The sequence below is a fragment of the Pantherophis guttatus genome, chromosome 2 (assembly GCF_059756535.1).
Source record: "Pantherophis guttatus breed Tessera chromosome 2, ASM5975653v1, whole genome shotgun sequence".
Lineage (NCBI taxonomy): Eukaryota > Metazoa > Chordata > Lepidosauria > Squamata > Colubridae > Pantherophis > Pantherophis guttatus.
Window position 1 is genome coordinate 146,827,235 of NC_142064.1, and position 23,443 is coordinate 146,850,677.

At 42.6% G+C, this 23,443-nt stretch overlaps 1 protein-coding gene across 3 annotated transcripts in view; it reads left to right on the forward strand.

Annotated features, from left to right (window-relative positions):
• Positions 1-7,883: 7,883 nt before the first annotated feature.
• Positions 7,884-23,443, forward strand: part of IKZF4 (IKAROS family zinc finger 4) — a 77,581-nt gene continuing 62,021 nt past the window's right edge. The window contains exon 1 of one of the 3 annotated variants that reach the window (XM_034412599.3): positions 7,884-8,502. The gene's annotated coding sequence lies outside the window, so the exon portion shown is untranslated. The remainder of the gene's footprint in view (positions 8,503-23,443) is intronic. The other 2 variants (XM_060688820.2, XM_087888772.1) reach the window with 2 other exon arrangements.

Sequence of the window (23,443 nt, forward strand, 5' to 3'; positions counted from 1 at the left end):
TTAAATTAAGTCTCCTGAGCCAGCAGGTTTCACAGAGAGAATGGATCAAGATGAGAGGCTGCTACATAGGGGGATCCTGTTTTATGAAAAACAGCCAGGCAAGCAGGGGGGCTTTAGGCAGAAAAAGTTAACATTTTCTTTGCATAGCCTGAGCTTCACAGAGGGTCTTATATTGCCACACGAGTTGCTGCTCTTGGTGGTAGCAAATATTTAATTTTTCTTCCAGGCCGTGCCGGGATCCATTTTCCTACAAAGAAATCTCTGTGCCATCTTGACCATGTTTCTATCTTCCTATCACCTTTCTTGATACAGGTAGTCCTCGACTTACAACCATTCATTTAATGACCACTTGAACTTACAATGGCACTAAAAAAAAGTGACATGACCATTTTTCACACTTATGACCATTGCAGCATTCCCATGGTCAAAATTCAGATGCTTGGCAATTGCTTCATATTTATGATGGTTGCAGTGTTCCAGGGTGATGTGATCAGCTTTTGCAACCTTCGGACCTTCACCTGTCCGAAATCCAAGATACAAGGCTCAGTATCTCAGCATTGAGGAAGGGAAAGAAAGCTGTGGACCTTCCTATAAGGTGCTAAACCATAGTTTAACCATGAACTAATAAGCCATAAATGATGCTGTATGACTCATGAAGTTATGAACCATGTTTTATAACTGGGTTCACAAAACATTCTAGTTCAAACCAACCACACAACGGCTCAAGGTATCATTGGGCCAAGTTCCTTTTCGCTGCCCAACATTGAATTTTTGTTACATTACTTTTTGTTCCCTTTCACTCAGGGCCATCCTGTTTGAGAGCCGTAGATCAAAATAGCTGGGGCGGGGGGGGGGGGCATCAGGCTTGCCCGCAGGGGGTTCTGCAGAAGCTCTTCTGATTGCTTTGTTGCTTTGGGCATCAGTTCAAGACAGCAGCTAGATTGATTCCTCCACGTTGAGTGATGAGTTTGTCTGCACTTCTCCTGCATGTCAACACTGCAGCATGGCTGTATCAATCCTCAATGGTAGAGAAAGGGGTTAATGGAGGGAGAGCATTGCTGTGGATGTATTGTCTTCCCATTTTTAATAGGCTAAAGCCAAAAAACAGAATGAAAAAGTATCAGATGAAAGTTCTCTTATAACACTTCCCAAGCTCTGGAATTTAATTTTGGTTAAAACAAACAAACAAAAAGAAAGCATGCATCCTCCCATAAAAAGTGGTTTGTGTGCTTTTTTTTACCCTTTTTTTAAAAAGATACTATTTGCTGCCCTCTGTTGGGAGTGGTAGGAAAAGGACCTTTCAGTAATTCAGCAACAGAGACTAACTCCATGTAGGCTGATGTTGGATCACGATAACTCACTCTCAGGCAAAAATTAACTACTTGGAAATGGTTGAATGCAGAGCAGTACCTCGAGTGGTACTGCATTGAGAAAGCTGGCTTGATACGGCATCATGATTCAAGCAAAGCCAAAGCATTTTTGGAAACCCAGTACAAACATATATTGGATAAGAGCTAATAGACATGGAATCTCCCAAGTCAAAATTCTGAAATTTTGAAATGAGGAACTTGCCATATCTTTTCACCATTAATGGAGACCAACCCAAGTTAAGTCTTTCTATTCTTGGGTTGAAGTCACTGTCTCTGAAAAAAAAAAGGAAAACTAATGTTAGAGGGGTTTTTTGTTTGTTTGTTTGTTTCCTTTGTTTTTAACTTTCTAACTTGGTTGTATTTATAACATGGCAAATAAGGTGGATGTATTTGGCTTTAAGAAATTCCAGTGAGAAGATCGGATTTCTCTCACCATTGCCCTTCCTCTGGGGTTGATCTGCAGAAATTCTCCAGACTGTTTCACAAAAACTAGACAGTCAAAACCTGGGCAATACATATAGTGAGATACAAATTAATACATAACAGATGGATACGTAACTGAAATAATGTTTTTTGCTATAATAATGTGATGGCAGCCCAGAGTTCTCCTTTCTGAACTGCCCTAGTATAATCAAATGTGTGAATGACCTTGGGGGACGAAGAAAAAAGATGCTGCCTAAGAAACAACCAGGCAAGAGAACGGGGAGAGACCCTAAGAGCTTAATGATCAGAGGAAGAAATATAGGAAGGACCTGCCCTAATTGATCAGCCAGTTAAAAGTGATGACAGGGAATTTGTACCTTTAGATTTAGAAGATTCTTTAATGTAGCCTTACAATAAAGTAGAATTAGTTCATCCAGTCCTGTTTCCTGTCTGGTTTATCTGGGAAGGCTGATACTTAAGAGCATGTACTCCTTCCCTTATAAGCATCCCTGATCATAGCTAGGGGGAAAAATTACAAGAAGCTGTTTCAGGACCTTAAAAAGAGTCCAAAGAAGAAGGGAGCTGCCCTTTTATTTTCTCATGCCCAATGCTGATTTTTCTCAGTTCCACCGTCCCCCTAGCCAATGGGGGAACCCCAGGATCGAACAAGTACAATCAAGGAGAGAGATTAAAGGTGATGAAACAAAATGTTTGCCCATTGTCTCAAAATGATAAGTCAACAGGGAAGTCATTTCTATAATGTTCAGGGCTATTCCCTCAGGTAGATGTTCTGTTGCTCAAGGAGTTCCAGTTAATTAGCCAGAAAGAACAAACAACAATATGAACTTGTTGCCCTTCCTGTGTTTGAGACTACAGTTCTCATAATCTGTTTAGTCTTTAGTGGTGATTGTAAGGACATCAGGTGGGCTATAACTAAAAGACTGTCCAGACTGCTGGCTGTGAAGGAGTCAAGGGCCTTGTCCACTCACTATGGCTGACCCTACAAGACAGCCTTCTCCAAGCTGGAGATGTTGAAAGTTCTACAATACATCTGGATTGCATCACTTTGAAGAGAGATCTCAGGAAATGCCACCACATCTATAAGCACAGTTTATATTTTGTTGGTTGGTTTTAAGAATGACATAGAATCAGCAGCCTGAAAATATGGTGAGAACTTCTAGTTATATCAGGTTGTAGACTCTACCTCTGTTCATAGCGAGTGCAGTTTTATCCACTGGAGCTTTCTTACGCTGTAGTTCAGGCTGTGGAAATTTCTGTCTTTGCAATCTAAACAGACCAACTGATCTTCAAAGCAGCTGGGAAAAATAAATGGTAATCCTCTGGATATCATTAAGTGTCCTGAGCAGTCTGAACCCACCTGCAGAAGCCAGTATAACTATGTAGTGGTTCCATGTATTCCATTTGTGATCTGTCTTCATTCCAAGCTTATATAGGAGGCTGATGCTTTTAATTTTTTTTTAAATTTGATTTATATGCCGCCCTTCTCCGGAGACTCAGGGCGGCTTACAATGCATTAAGCAATAGCCTTCATATTTTTGTATATTTATACAAAGTCAACTTATTGCCCCCACAATCTGGGTCCTCTGGATGCTTCTCAGGGGAAAAAAAATCACTTGCTGTGTTACATTTGAAAGATCTCCCACTCCCCAATAGTACTTACTAAAAGTTCTACCTTGTTTTTCATTCCATCTTCGTAGACTCTTTCTCCTTCTGTTACAAGTTGTGGATGCTGTTTTCTTGCTCTCGTTAGATAAGAAATAGCCAGGGATGAACCAATAAGACTGTTATTTTGTAACAGAAAGCTGCTGGTGTTTTTTTTTTCAATTGTGTTCTGGAACAATACATTAGGGAACTCAACCTGTGATTGATGGATGGATTTTACTGCCTTTGAGTCAGTGTTGAATCCTGGTAAATGCCTGGACCAGTTTCTGCAGTCATCTTGGCAAGATTTTCAGAACTAGCTTGCCATTCCCAGGGCTGAGAGAGGAGGCTGGCCCAAAGTCACCCAGCTGCCTTTATACCTCAGGCAGGACTGGAGGGTTGGGGGAATGAAACCATAAAAACAATGCTTTCTGACCCCTAATTGGAAACCTGGTGTCCATCAATTTATTGTTCCTCCTTCATTAAAAGTTGTTTCTAAAGGTGGTTCATTCATTCAAAGGTTCATTGTTATATACAAATTCAGAAAACAGAGTTGAATAAACTTTTTTTTTTAATCCCACCATAGACGAGGCACGTGTTCAATTCACGTATTATTTGGTTTTGAACTTAGTAGGTTACGTGAATCCTGTCCCTGTAGGTTATGTTTAACCAAGTGTGAGTTCCACTTTGATGTGAAGCTTGAGCTTCAGCAAAAGCTAGCCAGCCTATATAGCTCCAAATTCACTACAGTGTTTTACTTAGCATATCCAAATGTCTGAGAATGACCCCAAGCACAGACAGTAGGGTAAGAAAGATGACCTTGTTGGAGATACATAGGAACTTGCCATTAGCTAGGGAGAAGGGGCTGAAGCACTTTTAAAGTCCAGAACAACTGGATAATATTTGGAAGCAGCTCAGACAGATACTCCCTAATCCACTTCATATAAGAAGGGGGAGGAGGTCCAGCACAACCAGACTTGTTATTGTTTTGTTATAGCCATTTCAACTAAGGTAGTTTTAGCCTTTTAGGGGAACTAATTTCCTTGTCTGGTCTACCAAATGGGGCCAATTAACCATACTAGACTCCAGAAAAAGTTAGATCTGGAATTATCTTTGGTAAACCAATTGTTGCCTGGCTATGCCAAAGGAGCCTGAGTTAGTGTCAAGAGAACTCTACTGTGAAAATAAAGTTGCCTAATAAAATGTACTAGAGGTGAAAAGTCCTCAGAATATATTGCAGTTTGACCACAGTGACTTTAAAAAACAAACACACAAAAGAAAAGGAACAGTGTACTGTATGGTATAATTTGAGGACAGTCATGATTCTGTTTCCCTCCCAGGACTGCTATGTTTGAAGTGTATCTTGAATCTAGATCAAAGAGATTCTCGGAGACAAAGGTAACATAGATTATATCATCAGTGCTGCTGCTCTGTCCCATTTATATGTGGGAGAAAGTGTTTTAATTAGCTAATTCATCAGCAATACCCTCCAAAGAGGGTCACATTAGCGCACATAGGATGAAAACAACCACTTTTAATGTATTCCTCAGACAATGCTTCAAAAAGAATCTTAAAATTGATTGGGAAACAAATTTAAATGTATTGCTAAGCATAGTTCTTCATGTGTATTTTTTCGTGGGCTACTTGCCTTTCTAATTATCCTATGGGTATAATAAGTATTATGAACAAATGAGAACTTCTACAAGCTTTGTACTTAAGTAGACATTTAATCCTAATCTATCACAAATATGAAAAACTTTTACAATATTTGGCACCTATGAAATGATGCTATTATGTCCAATTTTATGCCTCTGCAAATTAGTATTTTTCTGAAGACTTAATCCTCTTCTACCCAGGCTTATTACTGCGAATTAGGTAATCACAATTCTAAATTGTATATAAATAGGTTCAGATGTTAAATATAAGATATTAAAATTGTTATTGTTTCTCTCCAGGAGATAGGTTTCCATTAAAAATATGGAGTTGCTCATTGTCTGTCTTCCTAGCATTTTTTCAAACTATCACACACCAGGTAGACTGTTCATTCAGCCGTGCGAGTTATAGTGGGTGCGCCTAGATACCACCCACATTACACCAATTCTCTGTGAGCTGCACTGGCTCCCTATTGGTCTCTGGGTGCATTTCAAGGTGTTGGTCATTACCTTTAAAGCCCTATATGGCTCAGGGCCAGGCTATCTTCGAGACCGCCTTCTACCACATAGCTCGCAGCGACCAGTAAGATCCCACAGAGTCGGTCTCCTCCGGATCCCGTCAGCTAAACAATGGCGGCTGGCGGGCCCGTGGGGGAGGGACTTCTCTGTGGCTGCCCCGGCTCTCTGGAACCAATTACCTCCTGAGGTCCGGACCGCCCCCACCCTATTGGCCTTCCGCAAAGCGGTGAAAACCTGGCTCTTCCGGCAGGCCTGGGACCGTTGATCTCGTTATAATGATCTTGTGAGACCCAGCCACGAATTGGAGTGCATGTGTTTTAACGTTTTTAAAGTTTTTAATGTTTTTCTTTTTAACATTTTTTATGGGATTATTCGCATTGTTTTATTCTTTGTTGTAAACTGCCCAGAGTCCCTTGGGAGTTGGGCGGCATAGAAATGCGACAAAATAAATAAATAAACAAATAAATAAATTGACCACAGTCTCCTTACTCATTCTTAATATTGATTTATACTTTTTGAAATACTGCCCATTTTAATTGGGTTGATTTGATGTGAAATTTTGGAATTTTCTTATACTATCCTGCTACCAGTGCTTTTCTAATCAACTGGAAATTTTAAGACTTTGTGAGGGAATGTAAGTGGGAGTACTCAGTCCATTTTCTAACTATGGGCATTTCCACACTGCCAACCACTTCTATTTCCCAATCCCTCAAAGCAGTTTGAAAATTTTGTGGATTTTGCAACTGTGGCAAGGAGAAATAGTGCATCTCAGAACAAAAAAAGGAAGAGAAGGAGAGACTTGAACAACAACGCTTCTATCAAATCATCTCTAGGACAGGATGAAAGTAGCTTGTTTCCTCTGTTCCCATCTTGGGGAGTGCATGAGTTTTTCCTCCATGTGGAGGATCCAGTTTTACTTATTAAACCTACCTTCTTAGGCCCCCATGGCTGGAATTAAATGCCAGAGGGTTTCTCGTGCTTCGGTTCACAAGTCTATATATATCCAGTTATTTGAGCAGCAAATAAATATAATTTAGAGAGCCATCTAAATCCCTAACTCTTGGGGCCACGAACGGTATCATTTCAGGAAAGAGCCAAAATAAAAAGAACAATGTAACGTTCAAACTCTGAAAAGAAAAAAAAAGACATTTGAGCTAATATCAAATTAAGAGAGCATTACCACGGATCTTAAGCCAATGCAGGCGGGAGGGAAACACGCGCACGATGGAAGCCATATGATCGGCGAAGAGACGGGATGATGGTTTTTGGAACCCTTGGGTGACATTCTTTGATCGATGGGTACGGAGCCTGCCAACTCTCTCCAATTATACCGATCGGGCAGAAACTATCGGATTCTAAAAAGTAAATTAATTTATTTAATCTGGAACAATTTCGTGGTGAGGAAATATGTGTCTCGGGCAGCAAAAGCAAGAGGATCGCTTGGCTCCAAAACACTAGAAAATCCCTTCCGGGATCGGCTTACTTGAAGTCACAGCTGGGTGGCCCGAAACCTGACGTCTTTATTTCTCCTTTCTTGGAATTGACCTCCTCATACGATTCCTGTTGGTTTCTACTTCCAATGAATTCGGGCTGATCGCTTACACGGGAATCAAACTGGTGGGGCGCAGGAAGTGTAAATTCACACGCTATCATATTAGCAAAACAGTAAATCAAGAAACATAGAACTGTGTGCGTTGTTGCAAAAGAAAAGCGGCATTTAATTATTTATTATTAATTGACGCATACATACAAAACAACAGAAGCGGCCCGGATTCTACAAGACTCCGGCCAGCTTACAACTTTAAAAATAAGAAACAGTAAAGACAAGAACCGAAGTCTTCAGGCATATTCAGATACTGATTAACATACAGCATTTCTCTTTTTTTTCAGGGGAAACCCACGCGCTCGATTTTACGCCGGAATTTGCGCTTGAGGTATCAGCCATCGAATCGCAAAAACAATAATAAATCGATATCAATATGATACTGAACACCAACGTGCGCCAGTATTGGTTAACTCTAGGCGGCATGCATTCCTAATACTGTACTCCCGCCTCCTTGTTTTGTTTAGGCTTGGGACATATAGAAAACCCTGAGGTCTTCCGAGCAATCTTAAAGTACCCAATACTGGCCCACGTTCCACCTAGTTCCCACTGTCACGGGATGTTAACTCTCCTTATTAAGGAGCAAACCGGGGATACTTGACCGCAACCGCCGCTGTTATTACGAAGCTCACACACAAGTGTACTCGGCTCCCAGACACGCCCCGCCGCTTTCTTTTACTATACTAGCGCCCCCTCTCGATGCTCTCGAAGTTCGGCTGCGCCGCCTTCTCTTTCCTTTCACCATTCCCAAACGCCGGCTGCCTTTTTTTAACGCGCTAATCGATACGCTAGGCATTCGGGGTCGTTCCTGCAATTCAGGAATCTCCGGATCGAGGCTCTTTTCTCACCCTTCCCGGCTACTACGCGGCTTCTTTCTCATCTCTCCATCGATCGGCTCGGCCTTCAACCCATTCCGCCTTACAACGGAACGAGTCCTTCGGAGCGCGTTCGATGCGCTCCGTGCTCGCTTCCCCCCCCTCCCCCCGCCCCTTTGACGGAACGAATACCCTGGGCGCTTTTTTTTTTTTTTTCTTTTCCTCTCTGGCCACTCGAGCTTCTCGACGCTCTTCTTCCCGTGCCTGTCTCCTAGCAGAGGGACCGGAAGTGGCTCGAGGAGGGGAGGGGGGGGCTCGGTCCCTCCTCAGGTGAAGGCGCTGCTGATGGAGCCGCCGTTGTGGAGCCATTGAGCCCCCCCTACCCCCCTCCCAGCGGTTGGGCCGGGGGGGCCTTCCCCCTAACGAGAAGCGACCGGACTTGGAGCCCCGCAATTCAGGTGAGGAGGAAGAGGCACGGTGTACGGGGCGGGGGGGGGGGCGGGGAGAGAGAGGCAGCCGGGGACAACGAGCAAGAGAAGCAGCCGGAAAAGTGGGGAGTCGGAAAGTGGGGTTGAGGTGGAGGGAGGGAGGGAGGGAGGGGTAACAGTTGGGTCAGATCTCGGAGGCTCCGGGTGCGCTTGGGAAGAAGGACTGCGAGGCGATGATGGGAGCCGAGGCAAAGTGGTGGCTTGCCTTATTGGGAGTCACTATTGTGAGAGGTGGTAACTAAGGAACTGCTTTTGCCAGTAGGGAGGAAAGGCTCGGAGGAAACTTGGGCTGCGCCTTGGGGTGGGGTGGGGTGGGGGAGAAGGAGCAAGGATTTGCTGGGCGAGGGAACAAAGAGGGATTGTGTGGGTGTCTGGGGGGCAGTTGGGGAGTGCAGCTGATCGTGGGTGGTGGTGGTGGTGGAGGAGGAGGAGGCAGCTGGCGAAGTTGCCGTTCTTCAAGTGGGGTTGAGCTTGGTTCCACGGATTGGGAAATTGGCAAAGGAAGAAGCGCTGGTCATTCCAATCTGCTCTTGGCCCGAACTGTATTAAAAGCAATCGCGAGTGTTCGAAGTCCTCTTAGTGATCAATACTTCGGAGTATATTGCCTTGTATCGAAGCTACAAACCGTAGGGTTATTGGTGCGTGTTTGGAGATTTAGTTTCACGCCGTAGCGATCTCTCTTTTGGGCCAGAAATATGCTTCCGACTGGAGCTTTGGTGGTTGTTGCAATTAATTAGCTACCATGTAGTATTTATCTTCAGGTGCATCTTTGCCTGGAAGGGAAGGTGTTTTGGAATGGTGCTTCTGTTGTATTAATGCTCGGTGTTGTTTCTTTCTGGGGGTGAGTGGGAAAGAAAACTCTTATTTGTATTAGTTGTCGAGATGGGGGGGGGGCAGATAAATTTAGCTGATGTTAAATCTAAAATGCTCTAAAGGCTCGCTTATGTAGCCTGTTTGCCTGTGCGTTTTTAGTAGTGTGTTTTAGTGGAGAAAAACTTCCTCTTGCCGAATAACTTGGCTAGCAGGTAGTTTACTCTAAACTCCAACTTTTTGATATATTAAAGTTTGTTATAAAAAAATAAGGCATTCCAACTTTAAAACATGAGGATACATTTTTCTTCTCTGTGTATGGATGCGTGTGTTTGAGAGAGATGAAAATAAATAGCAAATGCCAGTATCTCTGAAAACGCAGTTCAAGAATCAATAAACCTGTTCAGCAATGTGTAGAAAGTTAGTTTTCACTATTTTGTACTCTGTTTAATCTGAGAACTTCTTTGCTACTACATTGGGACTTGCTTTTGGGAGATGATTATTATTCAAACTAGTTAAAGGTCGAAGTGTAGAGGCTACCTTGTTCTGGAACCAATAGTTTATGTGAGTAGAAATCAACACTATAGCATCCAGTATCACATTCCAATTAGCATAGCTCTCAGGTTTGGCTGCTTTGTCATCTCTAATTAATAAAGGTTTGCTTTGAGGCAGTCAACTGATGCCCAGCTAGCCAGCTTTTATCACAGTATTCTTAAGTGACAAGCTCATGTAGGACTTTCTGATTAGTACTTCAGCTATGTTGGAGAAGTCGCTACTATGATTGTCTTGATGAATCATTTGATCACTCTTCGGTTTTGAGTGAGTTTTTGCACATTACAAGACATTTATAGAAGTTATGGAAAATGTGTTCAGCTATTGAAATCTAGCTAAGATCAAATCAGAGGCTCTGTTATGAGACAGACAGTATCTACTTTCAAAAAACATGATTGGTGTGGCTAAAATGTTCTTTTCTAGTTGAATTACCCTATAAAACAGACTTCATTCTCTAGACTCTATAGAATTTTAATAAAAGTTCTATCAGGCAAATGAATCTTAGGATAGTTTTAAGATAGTTTGAAGGTAGAGATTTTTTTAGTCCAAACTTATCGGTAGTAATTAGTTTTCAAGTTTTCTTTGCTCCCTAATGCTAATGATATGCCATATTAGTTTCTGATCAGTGATAGTTTCTTTGTCGTCATGGAAACTACAACTTGCTGACTTCAAGGTTTTAGTGTTTAATATGATTTAATATGGATGAATTAATCAAGTTTTATTATGAAATGAACCGTTTCTTGTTGCTGACTAATTTTTAAATATTTTTTTTCATCATTTGGGGGATTTTCTCTTTTCAGGTCTAATAGCCTAACTTTATACAAATTTAGTAAGAAATAAAGTCCACTGTGTTTAACGGATCTATAAGGTTGATGGTGCTGGTTTTGCAATTTTTATGGCTAAGAGAGTGACTCAGTCTAACTAACTTAAGATAAAATAAAGATTTCTACTATGGACATACTACCTAATTTATAGTTCTGAATCCAAGATGTTGTATTGCATCACACATACAGGTTAAAAATCTGTAATCACAATAAATGGGTAGTGTACTTTATTTAATGCTTCCTGCAAGTGGCTGCAGTGGAAATAAAAACAGTGTAACTCTAATATTTCAAGGTTTGTTTTTTTTAGAAATGATGGGGTTCTACATGTTTTAGCAACTGTCACTTTCCAGATATTATGTTGTAGTCTCAAGTTCCACCAAGAATCCTTTTTGAGAACTTTGCTCAGACTGGGTGTCTGATGACTGTAGTAAGAAGTTGCATGGAACCAAGTCGTCTTTGAAGCTATACCGATGTAGTTATAATATTACTTTAAATTATATAAGTTGCTCTAAATTTTAATGGCCTTGGTTATGTATATTATGGGTAAGTATGGTTCATTGTAATAAATCTTTCAGTAAAATAATGTTTCTATTTTTGCCACTTTACTACTTTCATTTAAATTTTGGGACCAAAGGGCTTTAAAAATGGAATGACCAAATGGTCATTTCACTTCTATTTCTGTGTGGTAGAACACACTAAGTCTAAGATATATAGCATATTCTATGCTACTACCCTTATTACAAATCTGGACACATGACTATTAAGGTTTAAGAGTAATGTCTGAGGGGGAAATTAAGGCCATTTTCCAGAGCATCCTTTACAAAAATAGATGAAATGTGGCTCAAGAATTCCAGACCATCTTTTAGGGCAAGCAAAACAGAAAAGTTCAGAAAAAGTGAGTTGCTTTAAAATAAAATGGAATACGAAATTTACTAACCAAGATTTTGTGAACCAGGAAATCAATGCAATGAATGATGGATTTATGGAAATATGAAATAATCCAGATAATGATTGAATCTCTCTTATATATGGCTATTTTTCCTATTGAGTATGATTAACAGTATCACAAAGATTCAGACAAACCATCTGCCCCATTCAGGTTCAGCTCAATCAGTTAGAATAGTTAGGGAGAAACTTCTTATAATCACATATTTCTGAGAGACCTTTTTCTAGCAAGTCATAAATATGAGTCAGTTGCCAAGCATCTGAATTTTGATCTTGTGACCATGGAGATGCTGCAATAGTTGTAAGTGTGAAAAAGGATCATGTCACTTTTTTCAATGCTTTTGTAATTTCAAAAGGTCACTTAACAAGCTCGCTTAAGTCAAGGACTACCTGTATGCAGCATACAGAATTTATTTTTTCAAACTCAATTCTGCTCTTAGGAAGAGGATAAAATGAGACTGAGTTTTGTGAATATGTTTATATTTGGGTGTAAACTTTTCCGCTTTTTGTTTTTCATAGAAGAATGAGGGAGAAATATTTTAATCCTATTTCAGCAAAGTTGATAACTGATTGTATGACAGTAGAACTTTCCAAGTTCTCTGTGGAGGCTGAATTGAGGCACTAAGAAGGAGCTTTCTGCTTTGGACAAAAGCATTTTTAACATAGTGACTTGGATGGGGCCATGCAATTTTAGTCTGCCAAATGAAATTATATGCTCTCGTGTTCTCAACTGCCAATAAGCAGATTACACCCAAAAGAATATAAGAGTGGTGGACAAAAAGACATAAAAAAGTCAGCACTGGTAAAAAAAATGTCCTAATTTTTTACCTTTATTGTTTGTTTATTTAGTGGATACTGAGGTAGTATCGTAGCAGTGGCCTTTTTCCAGGTGCCATTATATGGTCTATGTGCCACCTAATTTGAGCTCAGCTCTCTGAAACTGAACAGCTTGCAACTTATAATCATTTTGTAAATCCTGGTATATAAATATAATTTATCCTGATCTCTATTATTATCCTAGTGTTCCTAATATATTTGTTATGCAGCAAGCTGATGATAGTGATGCCACCCAATTATTCACAGATTTTAGTTGATTTAATTCTCATTCATTTTCATATTGCAGCACTAGAACAATTATGAAACAAAAAGCATGCTTTTATTTTCAGATAATCTATTAATGTCATAACAGAAATTTTAACATTATGATAATTTTGAGGGGAAAGGAGAAATATCTCCTTTAAAATTGCAATTGCCATTTGTATTTTTTGAAAGTAGTTCTGCTGGCACTATTCTAGTGCTTGATTATTTGAGTCAGCTTCTTAGGCCACTTTGCAGGTACACTTCTGCCCATTTATCTGGAATTAAATTTATTTATTTAATATAATTTGTATGCCTCCCTATCTCCGTAGGACTCAGGGCGGCTCACCACAAATAAAACATACCCAATAAAACATAAAATACATAAATATGCATACATAAAATATGAATATATAATTTAAACATATATTAAAACCCATTAAAATGATCAAAAAAACCCTCAGTCCAGGCTGGGCGATGTGAACAGCCATGTTTTTAATTCGCGGTGGAAGGTAGGAAGGTCAGGAGCCAACCGAAGCCCCAGGGGGAGTTGATTCCAAAGAGTGGGCACGCCCACAGAGAAAGCTCTACCCCTGGGGGCCGCCAGCTGACATTGTCTAGCCGACAGCACCCAGAGAATGCCTTGAACTCAGTGGAACTTGATACTTAGTAATCTACAATATATATGGGATTGGTCTATAAACATTTTTATCATAATTGTTAATAAATATTTCAGTTTTAATTTTTGTACACTGTTTGGGACAGAGGATGATATAGGATGAAGCCATGTCAAAGACCCAGAGAGAAAGTTATACAATAGGTACCAGCTACATATCTGAGTGTCTGAGACCTTACTAGAATCTGGACTCATGTAAAGAATGAAGGTTTTTGTGTGTTTTATCTATGCTAGTCTGTCAGTAGCAACCCTATTATTATGATTATTCTGTAGCCAAAACAACATTATGAAAAAAAGAGGAAGCTATCAGCAAATCTAGGAAAGAGCCAAGGTTTACAGAAACCAAAGAGGAGGAGGAGAGAGAAGGCACCAATTTCCCAGAAAATAACAAAGTGAGGACTTGAGTCTGTTAGGTGACCTTGGAATGCTATCTTCTAGTGACAATACACCTCACAATTGAGAGGGAATAAAATATCCTGGAAGAGGAAGGCCTGCTTTGGAATATTGATGCTTTCGTCTAACAGTTTCTGCTTGTGACATCTCAAAATGCAAGAGCTTTTGCAGAACCTTGAGAATTCCACATAATGCTGTTTTATTTTTTGGCTGCTTACAATCACAGTAATAAAAAAATATGACAAGATGCTTGTTGCAAACAAAACTCTGAGCAGAGATTCCTTACCATCCTGACCATGGTCAGCCAACACTCCCCATCTTCCCCAGATCGCCATCAAAATGTGTTGGGACAGTTATTGGAAAAGTACTTAATAAGAAACAAAATAGATAAATTAAGAGCTAGAGCATATTTTGCACGCTTACTGCCACTTTGCTTTAGTGCTTGGAGTCCTAAACAAAAGAAAACAAAAAGGTTAACCACTCCGCAGTGTCCAGTTTTTTCCAAGAATCAGTGAATACTCAGAATTGTTTACTTAGTATTGCCCATTTTTCCAGTCCCTAAAAGCTTCAAACCTCAGATGTCATCAAATGATCTATGCCTGTCATGATGCCTAGACCTAGTGTGTGTAAACTAGTAGAGCTCCCTTCCAGTTTATAAAATCCTTTTAGCCATTGACCTGCCTGCTTTAGAGAGCTGTCTTCTCTGCTTTCTACATAAGAAAATTCTACAAAACATTTTCCTCCCCACAGGATTGCTAACCTGTATTTTTCCCCTGCCTGTCCTATACATAATTGCCTTGGAATTCTCACAGAAATAATCCAATAATTGATCGGATGTGTTATTATATAGACGTAATGCAGTGACTTCTTGCTGAATTCCCTTTATTATATACCCTAAGGCCGTGATTTATTTATTTATTTATTTATTTATTTATTTATTTATTATATTTCTATACCGCCTTTCTCCCGTAGGACTCAAGGCGGTGTACAGTCAAGAAAAATATAGACACACAAACATCATAAAATTGCTAATTAAAATTGTTACTTAGTTTGGTCAATTAAATAAAACCCAGAATTAGATAACATTTAAAAAATCATTTGAATGTTTGTATGTTTAGCCCTGCCTGTTGGAACATCAGGGTCTTGAGGGCACGGCGGAAAGCACGGAGATCAGGGATATTCCGTATCTCTGGGGGCAGTTCATTCCAAAGGGTTGGAGCCCCCACAGAGAAGGCCCTCCCCCTGGGAGTCGCCAGTCGACATAATTTGACTGACGGTACCCTGAGTAGTCCCTCCCTGTGAGAACGAACTGGTTGGTGGGAGGCTATTGGTGGCAAAAGACGGTCTCGTAGGTACCCAGGTCCTAAGCCATGGAGCGCTTTAAAGGTGATAACTAACACCTTGAATCGCACCCGGAAGACCACCGGGAGCCAGTGCAGCTCGCGTAGGAGAGGTGTTACATGGGCGTAATGAGCAGCACCCATAATCACCCGTGCGGCTACGTTCTGGACCAGTTGGAGCTTCCGGGTGCTTTTCAAGGGGAGCCCCATGTAGAGAGCATTACAGTAGTCCATACGGGAGGTAACTAGGGCATGAGTGACCGTGCGCAAGGCGTCCCGATCCAGAAAGGGACGCAACTGGCGGATCAGGCGAACCTGATAAAAGGCACCCCTGGCCACGGCCGTCAAATGATCTTCTAAAGATAACCGTGGATCCAGGAGGACACCCAAGTTGCGGGCCCTCTCTGTGGGGAGCAAGATCTCATCCCCTATTGTCAGTGATGGTACCAGCTGACTATACCGGGACGCCGGAAGCCACAGCCACTCGGTCTTGGAGGGGTTGAGTCTGAGCTTGTTTCTCCCCATCCAGATCCGTACGGCCTCCAGGCAACGGGACATCACAGCAAGGGCATCATTGGGGTGGTCTGGGGTGGAGATGTATAGCTGTGTGTCATCAGCATACTGATGAACACTCACCCCAAAACCACGGATGATCTCACCTAGCGGTTTTACATAAATGTTGAACAGAAGGGGTGAGAGGACTGACCCTTGCGGCACCCCACAAATAAGGTGCCTCGAGGTCGACCTCTGCCCCCCTGCCAACACAAACTGCGAACGGTCAGAGAGGAAGGAGGAGAACCACCGAAGAACGCTGCCCCCTATTCCTAACCCCTCCAGCCGGTGCAGTAAGATACCATGGTCGATGGTATCAAAAGCCGCTGAGAGATCTAATAGGACCAGGATAGAGGAGCAACCTCTGTCCCGAGCCCTCCAGAGATCATCCACCAATGCGACCAATGCTGTTTCTGTGCTGTATCGTGACCTGAAGCCCGACTGGAACGGATCCAGATAGACAACTTCATCCAGGTATCGGGGTAGTTGTTGCGCCACCACACTCTCAACAACCTTCGCAACAAAGCGAAGATTGGAGACTGGACGATAATTTGATAATATAGCCGGGTCCAGGGAAGGCTTCTTGAGGAGGGGCTTCACAACCGCCTCTTTCAAGGCGGCGGGAAAGACACCCTCACTCAGAGAAGCATTTATAATCCCCTGGAGCCAGCCTCGTGTAACCTCCCGGGAGGCCAGTACCAACCAGGAGGGGCACGGGTCCAATAAACATGTGGCAGCGTTAAGCTTGCCCAGAATCCTGTCCACGTCCTCAGGAGCCACAGAGTCAAACTCTTCCCAGATAATGCTCTCAAGACCTGCCCCCGTCTCCTCCCCTGGATCTACCCAATCGGAGTCCAGGCCTTCCCGAATCTGAGCGACTTTATCATGCAGGAATTGTACAAAATCCTCAGCTCGACCCTTTAAGGGATCTTCCCGTACCCCCACCTGAAGTAGGGAGCGGGTCACCCTAAACAGCGCAGCTGGGCGGTTCTCTGCAGATGCAATAAGAGCGGAGAAGTAGCTAGACTTCGCCGCTTTTATCGCCACTAGGTAGATCTTAATATAAGATCTCACTTGTGTTCGGTCAGATTCAGATCGGCTTGTCCTCCAATCACTCTCCAGGCGTCTTTTCCGACGCTTCATCTCTCTCAGCTCCTCAGAAAACCAAGGAGCTAGACGAGATCGGCATCGGGTCAGAGGCCGCAAAGGCACGACGTGGTCCAAGGCCCCAGTAGCCGCCCTGTCCCAGGCGACCACCAGGTCCTCAGTCGAGTCGTGAGCCAGAGTCTCAGGAAATGGCCCAAGCTCCATCAGGAACCTTTCGGGGTCCATCAGGCGCCTGGGACGGAACCATTTGGTTGGTTCCGTCTCCCTGCGGTGGGTGGAAGTGACTTGAAAGTCCATGTGAAGGAGAGAATGATCAGACCATGACAAGGGCTTGATGTCTATATCCCCTATTCTTAGATCATTCAGCCACTGATCAGAGATAAAAATCAAGTCCAGAGTGTGATTCCCCAAGTGGGTGGGGCCTTGAACTACCTGGGTCAGGCCCATGGCCGTCATGGAAGCCATGAACTCCAGAGCCGTCTCCGACATCTCACCAGCAGATGGCAGGTTAAAATCCCCCATAACAATAAGTCTGGGGGTTTCCACCGCCACCCCGGCTATAACGTCGAGCAGCTCAGGCAGGACCGCTGTTACGTGGCAGGGAGCCAGGTACGCAATCAGTAGGCCCATCTGAATCCCCTGACCCCACTTCACAAGGAGGGACTCACATCCGGCTATCTGAGGAACAGAGGCCTCCCTCGGGCAAAGACTTTCTCTAATGATTGCTGCCACTCCCCCACCCCTTCCCTGAGTCCTTGGCTGATGGAATGCACGGAAACCTGGCGGGCACATTTCCACAAGGGGAACTTCTCCCTCCTGGCCTAACCAGGTCTCCGTAATCCCTGCCAGGTCAGCACCCCCCTCTGAAATAAGATCATGAATGAGGGGGGCTTTATTTACCACTGACCTGGCATTACACAACATCAGCCGTAGACCCAGGGTCTGAGACTCTGAACAACCCGGGAAATGAGCAGTGCTTTGGGGGTCGGAGTGGGCAATCGCTCGTAAACATTGATTGCGCACTCCCGAAACATAATATGGCCCCCTGCAGCCGTCATATCTGCCCCTCCCACTTACTATACTAATGCCCATCGCTTCATCCCCCTGCATCCTTGTCAGATTTCTGTCCCCATCCTCCCCACCATGATTATCAGACCCATTACCCCTTTCAGTGGATTTATGGATCCCCCCAGATCCATTCCCACAATCCCTCCCAGAACCCCTTAAAATAGAACTTAAACATTTATCTAAAAACCCCCAAAGCCGTCGTTTTTTTGCAAACCACCTCTCAGGGTTCCAAAACCCGTCCTCAAGGGCGGCCCTTGATAACTGAGAGGGCCAGACATGCGAGAGGGGGGAATCTCGCAGTGCAAGGAGCTCCGCAGTTGAATACATCAAAGATAAGAGCGAGTTGAAGGAGATGAAGGATCATTTTCTTCTAAGAGTGTTAGAGATGGTTAAGACAGGTAATTTAAAATAAGGGAGGAAATAGATGTAAAAGGGAGACCAGTAAGTTACAAATGTCAATACATCGGAACATCATCGCCCTCTCACAACGATGGGTGGTTGTAGTAAGTCCATCCAAAGGAGGTGGGGGTAGAGGTCTCAAAAGGTCGTCCTCTCACAGCGACCAAACCATTTGAAACAAACAAAGAGAAGGTGGTCTATCTCCCCATAATCCAAGACTCTCGATGTCTGTATCTCCTCCAGTCCTGATACCAGCGATGGCCGAGGATTAGATCAAAAAAGTAAGGCAGAGCCACTGGACAAAGTATTTTGGGTTAAATAATCAGGGTAATCTTGGGGAATAGATGGTAAATAAAGCTGCAGATCGATCTAAGATTGCAAGTTAACGCTGAGTGGTCGTAATACATCTAGATCTGATAAAGGAGAGAGGGACAGTTGAGGGGGAGAGTAAGTCATCATCTCCAGTTTGTAATCCTCAGTCCCTATCCATCACCTTGCTCAGGCTACTTAGTTCAATTAGTTTAATAAGTCCTCAGAGTTTCAAGAGAGAGGAGTGCAACAGATCCCTAGAGGTTGAAGGGATCCTAACATTTATAGCCTTTGCAGCATTGTCCTCTCCTCTATTAACAACAAGGGCTTCCTTGCAGCCTCCTGGTGTTGCCGTTGCCGTCATTGCCATTAGTGCCATTCCCCTCGCCATTGTGGTAACCCCCCTTGCCATAGACATCATCGCCGCCATGTTGCTACATGTAGTGCCTATTAGCCCAGGCATCATTATCAACACCCTATCCGGCAGTGATGGCAAACCTATGGCACGCATGCCCAAAGTGGCACGCGGAGCCATATCGCCTGGCACACGTGGCATCGCCCATTCCTCTTCCGGACTTCTGGCACACACGTGCACGCGACGATCAGCTGGCCTTTGCACATGTGGCAGTGCTGGAAACTGGAAGAGCTGCTCTTCCGTTTTCTGGCGTGAGCATGCATGCTGGCCAGCTGATCAGCACATGCACATGCACAGCAGTAACCAGAAGGCTTGCTTGCTGGCGCGCACGCAAGCGTGAACTTTTTTTTCAACACTCTCTGCCGAAAAGGTTCGCCATCACTGCCCTAAGGCAAAATACTTTTGTGAAGAGGACTTTTTCCTTTTCTGAATGTTTGCAATGTTCTTTGGCCTCCAGCAAATTTTTTCTTTGTTTTGGGTTGGCCCTATTTTCATGACACAGAATTTAGCTGGTGTGCATTTCCTGGGAAGATGAAAATAGCATGGGGACTGGGAAGGTGAACTACCCTCCTTTTTAAAAATTCTCTCTTTCTGGGAATTGTGTCTTGCTCTGCAGTATATTCAACCACAAGTTGATGGGGAACTGGCAAGAAAAGATGAAGTGTGTGTCTGATATGGAAATACTTGCATGAATGTTAAAATAATGCTTGCATTACTTTGGCAGTGGTCTATAAATCATTTTTAAATCATTATTATTGATTTTATTCCCCATAAGTTTTTAACTTCTTACAGAAGACCCAGACATTCTTAACATCGGTGCTTAATCCTTTAGGAATAAATGTATCTTGTGCAAGTGGTTTGAAGAATGTCTGTGTATTTTTCTTCAGAGAATACCTTTTTAGTGTATGAACCTACAAGGCAGACCTAAGGGAGATACTGAGAGCTCTCTTTGAAATAAGCATAAATGCTTAAAGGAAAGGTTTCTTTTTAATATTAAATGCTTGAATTTTGAACAACTCTAAGGTTATACTGACAAATGAGCATATCATAGGTATGGGCTGCAACAGCATATAGTGCATTTGAGGTATAGAATTAATATGCATGTAATTTTTAATTAGTTAACTAATAAAGCTGAACGCCTATGGAAAAGAGCTTTTGATAAAGATTACTACCACTAAATGGCTATTAACCATGTTAGTATGGTATCCAAGTGGTTAGCTAAATACCTGTTCAGTAATGATTCACTCTTTGGAAACGATAAAATGTGTTAAGAAGAGCATGTGTTGCTACTACTGAGTTTTTAAACAAAGAATTAGAAATAGTTATTTAACTAAAACCTGAAGTTTGAGATTTTTCGGAATACAGGTAGTCCTTGACTTACAACAGTTGGCTTAGTTACCATTTGAAGTTACAATAGAACTGAAAAAAATAATTTATGACCAGTGGTGAAATCCACTTACCTTCGCTACCGGTTTGGGAATGGGAGCGCGTGCCTCTTCTGCGCATGTGCAGAGGGTAAAAAATGGGACATAATGGCACCCCGGCAGGTGGGCAGAGACTTCCGCCACCGGTGCTACTGGTTCACATGAGCCAGATAGATCCGGCCGGATTTCACCACTGCTTATGACCATTTTTCACACTTACAACCATTGCAGCATCCCCATGGTCATGTGATCCAAATTCAGACGCTTGGCAACTGGTTCATATTTATGACGGTTGCAGTGTCCTGGGGTCATGTGATCCCTTTTTGCAAACTTCTGACAAGCAAAGTCAATGGGGAAACCAGATTCACTTAATTACTGCGTTACTAACTCAACAATTGTAGTGATTCACTTAACTACTATGGCAAGAAAAGTTGTAAAATGAGGCAAAACTTACTCGCCCACCCACCCTTTTGTGTCAGAGGCACAGTTTAAGGTGCTTCCCTGTTGAAAGGATTAGCTGGTGACATCACCGTTGCCTGGGAGATCCCTGTGGGGGCTCCTTTCATGTCCGTCAAGGAGCTGGAGCAAACGATGGGAGCTCATCCTGCCACACAGCAGCACTCAGGTCTCAAACGCAGGCTTGCTAACCTCCAACCCAGCATCCAAACCATTTCAACCACTGCGCTCCTGGCAAAACTCACATAACAACTGTCTTACTCAGCAACAGAAATGTTGGGCTCAATTGTGGTCATAAGTTGGGACTATCTGTATAAGTGATGGGAGGCAGAGGAAAAACTTACCTACATTTGCAGTCATATAGGATTATTCGTGGTCATGCAGTATGAGCCATTGATGGCGCATTGTTTAGAATGCAGTATTGCAGGCTAATTCTGCAGACTGCCAGCAGTTCGATCCTGACCGGCTCAAGGTTGACTCAGCCTTCCATCCTTCCAAGGTCTGTACAATGAGGACCCAGATTGTTGGGGGGCAATATACTGACTCTGTAAACCTCTTAGAGAGGGCTGTAAAGCACTGTAAAGTGGTATATAAGTCTAAGTGCTATTGCCAATGCTGCTATTCTTCCATGTTAAAAAGAATTGGAAAAACCCTGGGAACTTAATCTTGAAACATGGAAAAACAATTCAGAACTCTAATTAAAGTATGTATTAATCTTCAAATTTATACAAAGTCTAATTCCAACTCTCTTTTAACATCAGTTCGATTCAGAACCATTTCCATGAATACAGGTGCAATGCTGGTGGTAATAGGATGCCTCTCCTCCTCCTTCCTGATTTCTTTCTATTCTTTTCACTGTTCTCTGTGCCACAGTTACAAGTTCATGGTGAAGAGAATCAACACTTGCTAAATATTGAGAAAACATTTTCTTTGGCACTGAATATTTATTTATGTTAGCTTTTTGTTAATTTACAAATAAATGGGATATTTTTCAGCTAGAAATATTTCTACTGATCCAGATTTCCCCTTCTTCTGAATCCCTTCCTCTGGATAGTTGGTTCATCTGACTAACCTCTCTTTGCAACAGGAGTGGAAAACGGATATTCATAGAGGAAATTAGGCTTCTGCTGATGGAAATGATGGTTGGGGAAAAAACAGTAGAATCTTCCTAGATCTGACTTAAGTTTTCCCATAACTCAATAAGCTTCAAGGTGTTAATTATTGTCTCCAGTTCCCATGCTGCTACCAAGTTCATGTTTTTCTCTGTTCTACACATTTTGAAATCCCTTTTTTTGGGGGGGGGGCGGGAGGGGGGGGGACAGGACATGCACTTGGCTTTTAATGGGAATGGGGCACTTAACTCCTCCTTTTCCTTGCCTTGTATCTCAATGACAGCAGCATATGATAGAAGTTTGGAAAACAAGTTTCTCTACTTCTCTTTCCAAACGCACAATTGTCAGCCTTTTGGGTTCCTCTCTTGCTATTTTTGAAAAATCCATTTGTTCATTACATTTTCCAGTATGTATGGCAATTCTTTATGGCTAAACTGAAAGCACACCACTTCTCAATCTTGTTGTGAAGAGCTGCAGTAACAGGATGTCTTAAAAGATTTGTGTGGAGTTAAGGGAGTGTACTAAATGCCACAAGGCATCACCAGCAAGAACTAGAACCCTTTTGGAAACCCAATGAAAATGTCATCTTTTGAGAATTACTTATGGCCTGGACAGTGGTCTGTGTTGAGAAAATTGAATTATGTTCCTTAAGTTAAATAAACTTTGTTTGGCCCAGTCCTTTGAATTGAAAGAAATGAAGCTCTGTTTGAGGGCTGACTACACATGCAGGAACATATTATATTTTGGGGCTAGATATCCATGTGATGTAGGATTAGAGAATCTGATTATGAACATGTGTTGCAACTGCTAATGTATAGTCTCAGGAGTGAGTCAAAACTTGGATTGGACTTCCTTGGTAAAGCGAACAAGCTGGCTTTAACTTGCTGCTATTTTTTGTGGAACACTTTTTATATTGTTGCAAATCTGTGACCTTCCTTGATATGGTATTGATAAGGTGACCAGATTTTAACATTGGTAAAGAGGGACATTGTGGGCGTGGCTTATTTTGTGGGCGTGGCTAGCTGGTCATGTGACTGGGTGGGCGTGGCTAGCTGGTCATGTGACCGGGTGGCCATGGCTATGTGTATAGGGTAAGGTGAACAGATTTTAACATTGGTAAGAAGGACACCATTGTGGGCGTGGCTTATTGTGTGGGCGTGGCTTGGAGGCCATGTGACTGGGTAGGCGTGGCTAGCTGGTCATGTGACCGGGTGGCCATGGCTATGTGTATAGGGACTACTCAGAGGGCTGAAAAGTCATTTCTGACAGGTCCTCACACTTTTGACTGGTCCTCACACTTATGACCATCCTCACATTTATGCCCATGCAGCATTCTTAACAACCATGTCACTGATTTCACAACTGCTTCTCTTCACCATGGTGACAAGATAGGGCAAAAACGTAAAATGTGAGGACAGTCGTAAGTTCGAGGACTGGTCAAAAGTGCGAGGA